At 37.1% G+C, this 15,510-nt stretch overlaps 1 pseudogene; it reads left to right on the top strand.

The window, feature by feature from the left end:
* Nucleotides 1–388: 388 nt before the first annotated feature.
* LOC128061760 (metalloreductase STEAP2-like) lies at nucleotides 389–11,102 on the top strand (annotated as a pseudogene).
* The last annotated feature ends 4,408 nt before the right edge of the window (nucleotides 11,103–15,510 follow it).

The following is a 15,510-nucleotide window of genomic DNA, read 5'->3' as shown; positions in this document are numbered from 1 at the left end:
ATTACATTAACAGTTTCTGTGAGAACAAGTTCATTATGATGATAGGTACAAAAATCCATGGCCCGTCTTTGCTAATGGTGTGTGGTTGATTAATCAGTGGAACCATTGGATAATTATGGTGTTCTGATAAATAAACACTGAAAAACACAAGATGGCAATCTAAATAGCAGATCAAGGGGGTTGTTTACTGAAAATTGTATTTTGCTTATCATATGTTTTACACATTTTACAATGAGCTAGTAATACAGTGTTGAAGAAGATAATCTTGTTTTTAATGAATTTACTGTCTAGATGTAAAACAAGACAACTGAATTGACAATTGCAATACTGTGTCATAAGTCGTAAGTTAAGGTGTACACACAGTAACAAGCAAAGTTGCTAAGAGAATATGATTTCAGAGAGGGAAAATGCCAGAGACAAGGAAAATTGTCTTGAAAGATTCGCAGTAATTCAAGAATAGCATAATAATGACTTGAAATAGAGAGTAAAAACCTGAACAGAAACAATTCTTGGCTTGGATTGAAGAACAGGGACCAGTAAAGACTATCGCTGAGTTAGCGCGAGCATCAGAGTCATTTTGTGCCATTGGCCAAGGGAAGAGAGCACTAGGGACAGGTAGGAGTCATCAATAGAAGTCGATCTTGTAGACAAATAAAATGAAGATTCAAATTGTATGCCTTATTTCATAGCAATCTTATATTTGGAACCCTTTTAATATATAAATATATAAAAGTGCTTTTTACCCCTTTTAAAAAATGATCTTATTGGCATATTAGGCATTGGATAAGAGTATGAGAATGAAAGGCTTCTCTAGCGGCTCAGATGGTAAAAAACCCACCTGCAATGCAGAAAACCTGGGTTCGACCCCTGGAGTCAGGAAGATCCCCTGGAAAAGGAAATAGTAACCCACTCAGTATACTTGCCTGGAGAATTCCATGGACAGAGGAGAGTGACAGGCAGCCCCATGGGGTCACAAAGAGTTGGACATGACTGAAAAACTAACTCTTTCACTTCTATTTCATGAGAATGAAAATGTAACAAGGAGTTGTAGAGTAAATCTTGCTGGTAGGAGGAGACAAGATGAGGAACCCAAGTGTACTGAAATTGGGAAATATTGACCAGGAGATACAGTGATAGACCATTATATAATGGATAAATCCCAGACTAGTTACTTTATACATAAATTAGCTGGCATGGAGAACATTAATTTCTTCCAACAGTACTTTAAGATTTGTGCAAAGATTTTCCAAGTAGAAACTTAAAAAGTTTCGACCTGAGCAAGTGATTTCTGTTACCTCATTGATTTTTATTGACGACTAAACAGAAACCAGACGAGTGTTTGAAAAGAGTAGAGAATGCAGTCTAAGTCTTAGATCAGTGTCAAGACCAGAATTACAATGGCAATGCTGTATCCATATATGAGAAAAACTTTATCATAGAACAAACATTTTTTAAGTTCAAACAGGCAGATTTTATATTAAAGTAGGATTTCAAAATTTATTTTAATTAAGTCATTTAATTCTTACTTTCACACTCATTACCAACACAACAATATATAAACTAATATGAACTGACAAGATGGTTCTGTCTCATAAATGATTATTGATAATTTCTACATATTTCTGTTACTAATATGATGCTTTCACTAAGGAAGAACATATGCATCAAATAATTCAGTAAATTTTAAATTTGTTAAAGCTGCCTTTAAAAGAAATTTTCAAAATAAATGCTAACATTCAGAAATTTAATTGCTATATAGTAGTGTGGCTTTAGGGAATTTTTGTTTTTACATTTATTAAGCAAATTTGCTAAATATTAAACCTTATTTGTAATTATGATGCAAAAACACAGCTGAGGAACTAAACACATAAATTGAGTTCTGTCATATGTACAAATATATGCAGCTTTATATATACAGAGCATACACAGAATGCTCATGTGATGTAAACAAAAAAGTAATGAATCCAGTTGAAGCTACTGTAAATATTGTGATACCAAATTTTATTTATAATTCAACTAGAATATAGAGAGGATAAGTTCCATCCTTCAGGGTTGTTTATACTATGTATAGAAGGGAAATTTTTCTTCCATAGTTTGTTTTCTAGTTCTTTGTTTTGTTCCTAGCTTTTTCTAGTTTTCCCGTGAATTCTGATTATCATTCTTTGTTTAGTCACTCAGTCATGTCCAGCTCTTTTCAGCTCCATGGACTGCAGCACTCCAGGCTTCCCTGTCCAACACCAAGTCCTAGACCTTGCTCAAATTCATGTCCATTGAGTTGGTGATACCATCCAACCATCTCGTCCTTTGTCGTCCTCTTCCCCTCCTGCCTTCAGTCTTCCACAGCATCAGGATCTTTTTCAGTGAGTCAGCTCTTCACATCAGGTGGCCAAAGTATTGGAGCTTCAGCTTCAATGTCAGTCCTTCCAGTGACCACCCAGGACTGATCTTTAGGATTGACTGATTTGATCCCCTTGCAGTCCAAGGGGCTCTCTAGAATCTTATCCAACACCACAGTTCAAAAACATCAGTTCTTAGGTGCTTAGTCTTCTTCATAGTCCAACTCTCACATCCATACATGACTACTGAAAAAACTATAGCACTGATTATGTAGAAATTTCTTGGCAAAGAAATGTCTCTGCATTTTAATATGCTGTCTAGTTTTGTCATAGTTTTGGTTTTTTTTTTCCAACCAGCAAGCTACTTTTAATTTCATGACTGCACTCACCATCTGCAGTGATTTTGGAGCCCAAGAAAATAAAGTTTGTCACTGTTTCCATTGTTTCCCCCATCTATTTGCCATGAAGTGATGGGACCAGATGCCATGATCTTTGTTTTTTGAAAGTTTCATTTTAAACCAGCTTTTTCTCTCTCCTCTTTCATTTTCATCAAGAGGGTCTTTAGTTCCTCTTCACTTTCTGCCATATGGGTGGTGTCATCTTCATATCTGAGGTTATCAATATATCTCCTAGAAATCTTGATTCCAACTTGTGCTTCATCCAGCCTGGCACTTCACATGATGTGCTCTGAATATAAGTTAAATATGCAGGATGACAATATACAGCCTTGACATACTGATTTCCCAATTTGACACCAGTCTGTTATTCCATGTCCAGTTCTAATTGTTACTTCTTGACCTGCATATAGGTTTCCTGGAGGCAGGTCTGGTATTCCCATCTCCTGAAGAATTTTCCACAGTGTGTTGTGATCCACATAGTCAAAAGCTTTAGTGTAGCCAATGAAGCAGAAGTAGAGGTTTCTCTGGAATTTTCTTCAGTTTTCATGACCCAATGGATGTTGGCAATTTAATCTCTGGTTCCTCTGCCTTTTCTAAATCCAGCTTGAACATCTGGAAGTTCTCAGTTCATGTACTGTTGAAGCCTAGCTTGGAGAATTTGAGCATTGCTTTGTTAGCTTGTGAAATGTGTACAATTGTGCCATAGTTTGAACATTCTTCGCACGTTGTCATTCATATAAATCTATTTTTATGTTGTTATTCTTATAATTTTAATAATTTCATGATTCTAATGCAAAACTATTAATTCAATAATGACTTTAACTTAGCCTATGTATTCATTGACATTTTATTTTCAAAATCAAGAAGAATTCAATTATAAACATGCTTGGCTCTTGAAAGTAAGAATCTCCCTGACAAACTAGAGTTACATTTTTTGGTGTAATAATTGAACAATCTAACATAAGACATTTAATCAGGACCTCTTTTAAAACAGATTGTAGTATGATAAATTTGGAATGTAATGGAAAATGCTTTATTATCTTCCAGTATGTTTTTAGAGAATACTGAAGCTTATTTTTGATGCCCTGTCAATAAGTATATATCATAAATAACATGTAATAATATGAAATTAACATATAATATAATCTTACTTGATCAAAGCAGTATATTTGCACTGCATTCTTTAATCTGATGTGTTCATCCACATGCATTATGCTCCAAATTTACAGGTATAAATAACAAAAGTTTGATATATAATTTAAGCATTTTACATGCAAATATAGGATAAAGAGAAATAAAGGATTCATTTTGAAAGTAAAACACCAATAAATACATAGGCTAAGTTAAAATTATTACGGACTTAATATTTTCACATCAGGATCATGAGATTATTAGAATTATAAGAATGGTAATAATTTATTAACAACAAAAACCATATTAATATTTAAATAAACAAGTGTAACTCAATGTCATAGCAATTTAGGATAAATTTAGATAGATACAAAAAAGAGAAAATGATATAAATACATTTGATATTAAAGAAAAAAAAGCATGCCTACATTTATTCCTTAAAAATAAACAAAAATATTCATGTGATAACTGTAATCTTTTATTATAGAGACTTAGTTATAAGAAAAATACCTTTAAGATAACAATTTATTCTAATTTTTCTTAGATCTTGATAGTATAAACTTATTTAACTTAGGAAGTGGTTTTCCTACTTTTGTCTAATCACATTGTATTAATTTGGTAATTTTTCTGTGAAAAGCCCAAGGGAAATCTTTATAAAGTTTTTGTCATAGATCATTTCTAACCATTTGTAGTATTTTTAAACATTTATCAGTTTTAACATTGAATATACTTTTTATTCAGATAATCAAGGATCAGTGCTGTACTGTAGATTTTGCAGTAATATAATTTCTTGTGACAATAACTATAAGAAATTTTAAAGAGATTATATGCAGGTCAGGAAGCAACAGTTAGAACTGGACATGGAATAACAGACTGGTTCCAAATAGGAAAAGGAGTATATCAAGGCTGTATATTGTCACCCTGCTTATGTAACTTCTATACAGAGTACATCATGAGAAACGCTGGGCTGGCAGAAGCACAAGCTGGAATCAAGACTGCTGGGAGGAATATCAATAACTTCAGATATGCAGATGACACCACCCTTATGGAAGAAAGTGAAGAGGAGCTAAAAAGCCTCTTGATGAAAGTGAAAGAGGAGAGTGAAAAGTTGGCTTAAAGCTCAATATTCAGAAAACTAAGATCGTGGCATCTGATCCCATCACTTCATGGGAAATAGATGGGGAAATAGTGGAAACAGTGTCAGATTTTATTTTGAGGGGGCTCCAAAATCAGAGTAGATGGTGATTGCAGCCATGAAATTAAAAGACGCTTACTCCTTGCAAGGAAAGTTATGACCAACCTAGATAACATATTCAAAAGCAGAGACATTACTTTGCCAACAAAGTTCCGTCCACTCAAGGCTATGGTTTTTCCAGTAGTCATGCATGGATATGAGAGTTGGATTGTGAAGAAAGCTGAGCACCGAAGAATTTATGCTTTTGAACTGTGGTGTTGGAGAAGACTCTTGAGAGTCCCTTGGACTGCAAGGAGATCCAACCAGTCCATTCTGAAGGAGATCAACTCTGGGATTTCTTTGGAAGGAATGATGCTAAAGCTGAAACTCCAGTACTTTGGCCACCTCATGCGAAGAGTTGACTCATTGGAAAAATTCTGATGCTGGGAGGGATTGGGGGCAGGAGAAGGGGACGACAGAGGATGAGATGGCTGGATGGCATCACTGACTTGATGGACGTGAATTTGAGTGAACTCTGGGAGTTGGTGATGGACAGGGAGGCCTGGTGTGCTGCAATTCATGGGGTCGCAGAGTCGGACACGACTGAGTGACTGAACTGAACTGAGGTGAGTCTTTATTGATTTCTCGTTTCTGAAGATTTGAAATTATTCTGAGAACAGTGTGAAAAACGCTAATACTGTGCTAAATAATGGAGATAGAACATGCATAATATATAATACTCTAATATTACCCTTATCTCTTTCACAGATAAAAGATTTTTAACTAAAATATATTACAAAATTACTATACCTTGGTATACCTGATGCTTAAAAAGAATTTTTGGAAAAGTTAAAAAGACTTAATTCAAACTAAAAAGATATAAGAACACTTAGTACAGCCAAAAAGGATTTGAATTCGGAGAAAAGGTACAGCTTGAATAAATACAACTTTATCTGGAGAAGATTATGAGTTATCAGGTTTTGCCCATAGTGAATTTCAGGCAAAGTCGAATTTTCTAGCTCATCCATTTCACAGCAAGTATCACTTGTCATTAAATTTAATGGTAATATAAATCATATAAGATTGTAGTCATTTTCAGGTTTATCTTTTCCACAAATTGTGTACTTCTTTTCACTTTTACCTTTGTATCCAATTCATGTTTATGCTCCATTACTGGTTTTATCCTAAAACCCTTGTTGGCATATTACTGATTTAAACTAAGGCATCTTACATCTGTTATAATAAAATTTCAGCCTGTGGGTTGTATTTTCCATTTTAGATCCAAGTTTAGTCTTCTGTTTTCACTTAATGAGAAATAGATAACTAATCATAGAGTGTTTTAGGAGTCAAACTCGGTCACAAGAATAGGATAATCAGCCTATTCACAGGCATAGCTTTCCCTGTGATATGTATTCAGTTTAATTAATTTTAGTCACTCAGTCATGTCCGACTCTTAGTGACCCCATGAACTGCAGCACACCAAGCCTCCCTGTCCATCACCAACTCCCAAAGTTACCCAAACTTATGCCCATCAAGTCGATGATGCCATCCAGCCATCTCATCCTCTGTTGTCACCTTCTCCTCCTGCCCCCAATCCCTCCCAGCATCAGAATCTTTTCCAATGAGTCAACTCCTCGCATGAAGTGGCCAAAGTACTGGAGTTTCAGCTTTAGCATCATTCCTTCCAAAGAAATCCCAGGACTGATCTCCTTTAGAATGGACTGGTTGGATCTCCTTGCAGTCCAAGGGACTCTCAAGAGTCTTCTCTAAAACCACAGTTCAAAAGCATCAGTTCTTCAGTGCTCAGCTTTCTTCACAGTCCAACTCTCACATCCATACATGACTACTGGAAAAACCATAGCCTTGACTGGACGGACCTTTGTTGGCAAAGTAATGTCTGTGTTTTGAATATGTTATCTAGGTTGGTCACAATTTTCCTTGCAAGGAGTAAGCGTCTTTTAATTTCATGGCTGCAATTAACATCTGCAGTGATTTTGGAGATATGTATTAGTATATATTATATTGTGTTCTTTATTACTGTAGTATATAAATGCACATTTCAGAACATTATGTGCATGATGAGATAAGCTTAAAATAATTTCAATGAAATCATTACAGTCATTCTTGTACTATGAATAAATACTTGCAATAAGTAAAATATAATCCATTTAGAGTTTGACTAGTCTTATGAAAGCAAATATACTTGAAATATGTTCTGAGCAGCTTCAACAGTTCTTAAAATGAATTTCACCTAATTTTGCATTTTCTGAGATTAAATGCTTCTAAGTTACTAGAGAATATGTCTTTCAGAGATGTACCTAACACATTCAGGTCTTGGACATTTGACTAAAATCAGGGTTTAGAAGCAGACTGCAAAGAATTGATATTCATAACCACAGGATTGTGTTGGTCATAGTGAAGAACAGGGCACTTAATGCTGGGGGTCACAGTGGACCTGGGTCAGAAGAGTGAAGCAAAGTCTAGGTGATGGGACCTAGAGTGTCAGAGTCCAGGAAACAGTGAAACAGGCACTACAGAGTGAGAAACCGGGGTAGAACTTCTCTGTGCAGGTGGTTGATAACTGTTTGTGTGAAATTGTATGAGTGTGTGGTGACAGAAACCATTTAATCCCTGGTCTAGAAAAGTTTAATTCTCATAGGGAATCGCAGTGGTATTTCCTGGAGCCCTGATGCCGATGGAGGGGTACAGTGTCAGCCAAATGTTCGCTAGTTCCTGCAGCTCAAGAATCTTTTTCCTTAAGTTTTTATATATTTATTTTTGAATGTGCAGAGTCTTCATTGCTGGGTGGGTTTTTCTCTATTTTCAGCAAGCAGGGTCTTCTCTCTAGTTGCTGTGCACGGGCTTCTCATTGCAGTGTCTTCTCTTGTTGGGAAGCATGGTTCTAGGTATGTGGTCTCAGTAGTTGCGGCTTCTGGGCTGTAAATCACAGACTTACCAGTTATGGTTCACTGGCTTAGTTGTTCTGAGCCAGGTAAGATTTTCCCAACTCAGGGATCAAACCCATGTCTCCTGCATTGGCATATGGATTCTTTACCACTGAGCCACCAGGGAAATCTGTAAGAATCTTAATGTTGTGTGATTTAGAACTTGTAGAAGACAGTCTATGGGGCCCAACCTCCCCTGGTTGAAAGAAAGTCCTTCACTTTGAGTTGCAAAAAAAGCAAAACAAAATAAAATAAATGTTTTCTGGGGAGAGTGTTAGGAAGGTCCTAGATTTTTAGTGTCCTAGAATCTGAGCAAGCGTCTCCAGGTCAGATGAGTCTAATCCCCATAGTTTGTTTGGAACAATATACAATATAGAGCCTCTGCACAATCATCCTTTAATCAAGCTTGCCAGTGCTCTTGGGTCAGAAAGCCTGGGCCTTAAAGAAATGTAAAAATATTCACAATGGATTGTTTTCTAAAGCTGGTGACCACAGCAGCAAGAGAGGAGAACACAATTACAGAGCAAAATTTCTAGGGATGGGACTTCCCAGGTATTTCTTGAATGGCTTGTCAAGATATTCAGCTACAGAAATTGCCTTTGTGCTTCATCCCATTTCTTTAATATTGTTTTCTTCTCTCTCTTATTTTATCTCTCTCCCTTAAACATTTCTGGGCTTCCCTGGGGGCTCAGACAGTAAAGAATCTGCCTGCAATGGAGGAGACCTGGATTCAGTCCCTGGGTTGAGAAGATCCCTTGTAGAAGGGGATGGCTACTCACTCCAGTATTCTTGCCTAAGAATCCTTGGGAAATCCCATGGTAAGAGGAGCCTAGCAGGCTACAGTCCATGGGGTTGCAATGAGTCAGACATGACTGAACCACTAATACTTAAATATTTCTCTTTTCCATTGCATGTCCATAAAATACTCATTTCATCTGCTGTCAAGTTTGTTTTTACTTCATCACTACACAGAAAATGTACACTTTGCCTTACACTGCTTGAGCCAAACTACTGTCTCTACATTTTCACATTCTCTGAGGGGGATCATCAGCCATGGACAGCTTCTGAAATGCCATGATCTAATTTTCTGATGTGACTCAGAGAGAAGGGAGAAACTGACAAGGGGCATCATAGAAAAGGGCAAGTCAGAGGGTATAGAGGGCCTTGCTGTTCAAAGAGGAGCCCGCATACAAGCAGCATTGGCATCACCTTATTAAAAATGCTGATTCTTCGGCCTCACTGCAGACTCACTCAAACAGAATCTTTGCTTTAACCAGATTCTGGAGATATCCCTGGTGATCTTGGAAGAGTCTGTATCAAGGAATGAAACATTGATGGGAAACCACAAGAGCCTTAGAAAAACTCTTTGGCCTCAGGGGAAAAAATGGTATCAAAGATGCAAGGAAGGGACTTTGCTGGTGGTCCAGTTGAGACTCTATGCTTCCAATGCAGGAAACACCGGTTTGATCCCTGTTCAAGGAACTAAGATCCCACATGCCACAGGGCATGGCAAAAAAGAAAAAAAAGAAGGATTCAAGGAAGGCCACTATAGGTGTCATTGGCAATAGAAATTTAGCTAAGTCCCTGACTATTTGACTTATTAGATATGACTATCATGATGTAGTCATAGGAAGCAGAAATCCTAAATTTTCTGCTGAATTTTATCCTCATATGGTAGATACCACTCACAGAGAAGTTGATCAAATCAAATCAAATCATATCAAATAGAATGTTGTTGTTATATATAGGAACATTACACCTTACTGTGGGACCTAGACATCTGCTATGGGTGAATTTTGATTGATATGAGCAATAACATGAGGATAAACTAATACCCAACATCCAATGTGGAATATTTGGCTTCATTATTCCTGGACTCTTTGATTGTGAAAGGATTTAATGTTGTCTCAGCTTGGGCATCTGGTCCTATCACTTCGTGGCAAATAGAAGAGGAAACAATGGAAACAGTAACAAAATTTATTTTCTTGGACTCCAGAATCACTGTGGAGAGTGTCTGCAGCCCTGAAATTAAAAAATGCTTGCTCCTTGGAAGAAAAGCTATAACAAACCTAGACAGAATATTAAAAAGCAGAGACATCAATTTACAAAAATGTGTATCTAGTCAGAGCTGTGGTTTTTCAAGTAGTCATGTATGGATATGACAGTTGGACCATAAAGAAGGCTCAGTGTCAAAGAATTGATGCTTCAAACTGTGGTGCTAGAGAAGACTCTTGAGATTCCCTTGGACAGCAAGGAAATCAAACCAGTCAATCCTAAAGGAAATAAACCCTGAATGTTCATTGGAAGGACTGATGCTTAAGCTGCAATATTTAGCCACCTGATGTAAAGAGACAACACATTGGAAAAGACCCTGATGCGGGGAAAGATTGAGGGCAAGAGGAGAAGGGGGCTACAGGGGATGAGATAGTTGGATAGCATCACTGACTCAGTGGACATGAGTTTGAGCAAACTCCAGGAGATACTGAAAGACAGGGAAGACTGGCATGCTGCAATCCATGAGGTGGTAAAGAGTCGGACATGATTTAGCAACTGAGCAACAGCTTGGGCCCTTCCTTTAAGATCTAAGGATGCTATCTGGCATGTTTATATATGCAGCAACAATATTCAAGCTCCACAGAAGGTTATTGAACTTGCCAGTCAGTTGAATTTTGTTCCTGTTGATTTGGAATCAGAGCAATTGCAAATTTACCCCTGTGACTATTTACCTTCTGGAGAGGATGAGTGGTGGTGGCCATAAGCCTGGCCATGTTTTTCTTCCTTTATTCTTGGGTCCTAAATGTGATTCATCCATGTGCTAGAAACTGGTAGAGTGACTTTTACAACATTTCTGATGAGACTGTGAATAAAACTTTGCCCATAGGTGCAATTACTTTGCGGTCTCTGGTCTACTCAGAGATCTGGCAGCTGTTTATCAGCTTTATTATGTCACTAATACAGAAGCTTTCCACTTTGGTTGGAGACCTGCTTACAGTGTAGAGAACAGCTTGAATTACTAAGCTTTTACTTCACTTTGGTTCATGTTGCCTACAGCCTCTGCTTACCAGTGAGAAGGTTATAGACATACTTCTTTTTCAACATAGCTTATCAGCAGGCATGAGATGTACTTGATATTCATCTGATGCTTCCCTGGTAGCTCACATGGTAAAGAATCTGCCTGCAATGTGAGAGATCCGGGTTCAATTCTTGGGTCCGGAAGATCCCCTGGGGTGGGAAATGTCAACCTATTCCAGTGTTCTTGCCTGGAGAATTTCATGGACAGAGGAGCCTTGAGGGCTACAGTCCATGGGGTCACAAAGAGTTGGACACATTAAGCAATTAACACACACAGTAAAATACTTGATTAGTATAGTTAATAAAATAGAAGTTTTAAAGAATCCATCTGCCAATGCAGGAGACACAGATGTGGATTTGATCCCTGGGTGGTGAAGATCTTCTAAAGCAGGAAATGGCAACTCTGGATTTGCCTGGAAAATCTCCTGGACAGAGGAGCCTGCCTGGCTACAGTCCTTAGGGTTGCAAAAGAGTCAGACTTGACTGAGCAACTGAACACACACACACACACACACACACACACACACACAAGATTTAAAATAGTGTAAAAGTTCACATACCTTATAATCGAAATTTTGGTATGTTTAGGGAGGGAAAAGAATTGTTCTTTAAGTAATGTTTCTACTTAAGAATTATGTAGCTAATTCAAAACCATATAGAGTAAAAGCTGCTCCTATCCATTTATTTGCAGATTTATAGCAGAGAAGTGAACAAGAAAAAAGAAATGAAAGAGGCCAGTCACCATAAGGTGGGTATATTTTATAATGTTGCATTTCATCAAAATAATGTCTTTTATTTCCCTTTAAAGAAGTTTTGATCAATTGCTTAGAATATCGTGGGCATCTCTATACCTCCCAAACGTAATAATCATTCAATGAATATGATGAATTAGTCAAAAAGCCAAGACCACAAAGTCATTACTATTTAAAAATTGACAAAGTGCATCATGTTTTGAAACAAAAGGCTATTATAAAGTGTTATTAATAAAAGTACTCTTACTTATCAAAGTTGAGTGGTAGTTTTAACAAGTAATTTTCCACAAAAGCTTTAACAGGATGAATGGATTTATAACACTGTCAGATACAAGTAAGAAAAACTTGGAAATAACTGACAAAAAAAAAATTCCAAGAGACTTTTATCCATTCATCCTCACCACCACAGATATTGTCTGACAGCACATCTAGTCTCTCTGATCTTCACTACAATAGATTACACATCTGACACTGGATTTTTATAGGTAAATACAAGAGTTCCTTGTTATAAAATGGCCTCTTGAGAAATTTATAATATTTGGGCATCACTTTCAAGAAGAAACAAGACTTCAAAAATATAAGTAACTACGACTATACACATTCTTCCACTCTCCTGCCTCTTGCTGTAGAATTTATAAAAACTAAAATACAGGATACTTTTTATCCTGTTGCACTGTTTACAGCTTTATGTGTATGATAACACTGGGAAAAAATGTTAAACAAACTTATAATAATGTGAAAATGTATTTCATTTATGATTCTTCCAAAAAAGCTTTAGATTGACTTTTAATATTTGAATGCACTCAAATAAACCTCAATTAATGGTGGTTCCGTGGACCCACCATATTTCCCAAGCTGTATTTGACAAAAAGAATGCATTAAGTGAAGATTTTTTGAGTGTATTCAAATATTAAAAGTCAATCTAAAGCCTTTGGCGAGGGGGAAATCATAAATGAAATATGTTTTGATAGCTCAGTTGGTAGAGAATTCTTCTGCAATGCAGGAGACCCCTGTTCAATTCCTGGCTCAGGAGGATCCGCTGGAGAAGGGACATGATATCCTCTCCAGTATTCTTGGACTTCCCTGATGGCTCAGCTGGTAAATAATCCATCTGCAATGTGGGAAACCTGGGTTTGACCCTGAGTTGGGAAGATCCCCTGGAGAAGGGAAAGAAGGGCAACCCACTCCAGTATTCTGGTCTGGAGAATTCCATGAAATGTAAAGTCCATAGGGTTGCAAAGAACTGGACACGACTGAGCAACTTTCACTTTCACTTTCAAAGCTGTTTCTCGGTTTTATTAGTTCTTTACCTAATTATTTATTAATTTTGTACAATATAAAGAGGTTTCATTGAATGTCTTAATGATTTTCTGCTTGCCTATACAGTGTTAAGCATATGTAAACTTTTCAGTAAATTCTAGTTATTGTCACCCTAATTATACTAATCTATTTCTAACACTCAAGCTTTGCATCTTTTGAACCTCTCCATTTTCAGAGAATATTTAGTATTGATATTCTGTATCATATATTCCCATCCTCTTCTCCTCTACCTTTGCCATTTCATCACCATAGGTATTTAATATTCACAGTGAAGTAATTGACATTTCCAACTCAAGTGTTTGTGACTCTCCACTAGTCTTCCATCTCTGCCTCCGTAGTCATGTGGTCTTCTCTCCTTATGAGTCAGTGTCTTCTCTTCTTATAGAGAGATAAGTCCCATGGATTAAGGACCACCCTAATTGGTATAAGTTTAGACTAATTAATTTACATGCAATGGCAACCCACTCCAGTACTCTTGCCTAGAAAATCCCATGGAGGAGGAGCCTCATGGCCTGCAGTCCATGGGGTCGCTAAGAGTCGGACATGACTGAGCGTCTTCACCTTCACTTTTCACTTTCATGCATTGGAGAAGGAAATGGCAACCCACTCCAGTCTTCTTGCCTGGGGAATCCCAGGAACAGAGGAGCCTAGTGGGCTGCCGACTATGGGATCACACAGAGTCGGACATGACTAAAGTGACTTAGCAGCAGCAGCAGCATTTACATCCACAAACACCCTGATTTCAAATAAGGTCATCTTCAAAGGTACCAAGAGTTAGGACTTGAACATATCTTTTATGGGATGCAATGCAAGCTGTAATATTCATGTTTCTATGTCAGTGTTATTCTGCCTTCACAAAATGAGTCAGCAAGTTTGCTTCTTCTCTGATTTATAAATTAGATATCATATAGGGTTGCTATCAACTCTTCCAAACACATTTGAGCAAAGTCAGCTCTGAAAGCATAGGGGCTTTGAGAGCTTCTTTAATTTGCAGAGGGAAATTCTGTGACAAGTGTGGCAAGTTGTGGCTTTTCAAGATTGTTCCATTTCTTGGCATAGAGTTGGGCATGAAACCCTTTAATTACCTTTTATTGTTTATGCAAAGATCATTATTTATATTCTATCTTTAATTTCTGATGTAGGTAATTTATACTCTTACTTGTTTCCTCTCTTACTTGGTCTTGCTAATGTGCCTATTCGAGAATTATTTTTATTTATTTTTTGCTGTTTCTCCTATTACTGTTGTGCTTTTTCTTTTGTTTGTGCTCTTATGACTACTATTTCCTTCTTACTAATTGCATCAGATTTAAATTACTCAACTTCCATTTATTTTTATGAGATTATTTATTTTTACATTTTTATATGTGATCATTTATTCTATAAGTTTCTCTCTAATCACTATTATAGTTCCACAAATGCAGATATGTTGAGATTTTAATATAATTAATTTCAAAATATCTTATAATTATCTCTGTGATTGCATTTTTGGTCCATGCATGCATGCTAAGTTGCTTCATTCATGTCTGACTCTTTGCAACCCAATCGACTGTAGCTCAACAGGCTCCTCTGTCCATGGGATTCTCCAGGCAATAACACTGGAGTGGCATGCCATGCCCTCCTCCAAGGGATCTTCCCGACCTGGGGACTGAACCTGGATCTCTTACCTCTCCTGAATTGGCAAGTGGGTTCCTTATTACCAGCACCTCCTGATAAGCCCATTTGATCCATGAATTTTACAAATGATTTCTAAATGTCCAAATATATAGGATATTTCTAAATGCCTTTAATAATCAATTTTTATTTTAAAATTAATATTTTCAGAGAAAATACTTTCTAGTATTTATATATTTGAGACTGGTGTATATGGTCTATTCTGATGAGAAGTATGGGTACAGAATAAATATTCTATAATTATTGGATATGAGTTCTGTGCTTAGTTGCTCAGTTCAGTTCAGTCGCTCAGTCATGTCCTACTCTTTGTGACTCTATGGACAGCAGCACACCAGTATTCCCTGTCCACCACCAAATACTGGAGACTACTGAAACTCATGTCCATCGCATCAGTGATGCCATACAACCATCTCATCTTCTTTCATTCGTTTGTCCTCCAGCCCTCAATCTTTCCCATCATCTGGGTCTTTTCAAGTGAGTCAACTCTTTGCATCAGGTGGCCAAAGTATTGGAGTTTCAGCTTCAGCATCAGTCCTTCCAATGAATATTCAGAACTGATTTCCTTTAGGATTGACAGGTTGAATCTCCTTGCATTCCAAGGGACTCTCAAGAGTCTTCTCCAACACCACAGTTTAAAGGGATCAATTCTTTGGCACTCAGCTTTCTTTATAGTGCAACTTTTACATCCATACGTGACTACTGAAAAGAACA

Source organism: Budorcas taxicolor, chromosome 16 (genome assembly GCF_023091745.1).
Source record: "Budorcas taxicolor isolate Tak-1 chromosome 16, Takin1.1, whole genome shotgun sequence".
Taxonomy (NCBI): Eukaryota; Metazoa; Chordata; class Mammalia; order Artiodactyla; family Bovidae; genus Budorcas; species Budorcas taxicolor.
The sequence above is the reverse complement of the archived record's forward strand: the minus strand, read 5'-3'. Positions and strand labels throughout refer to the sequence as shown.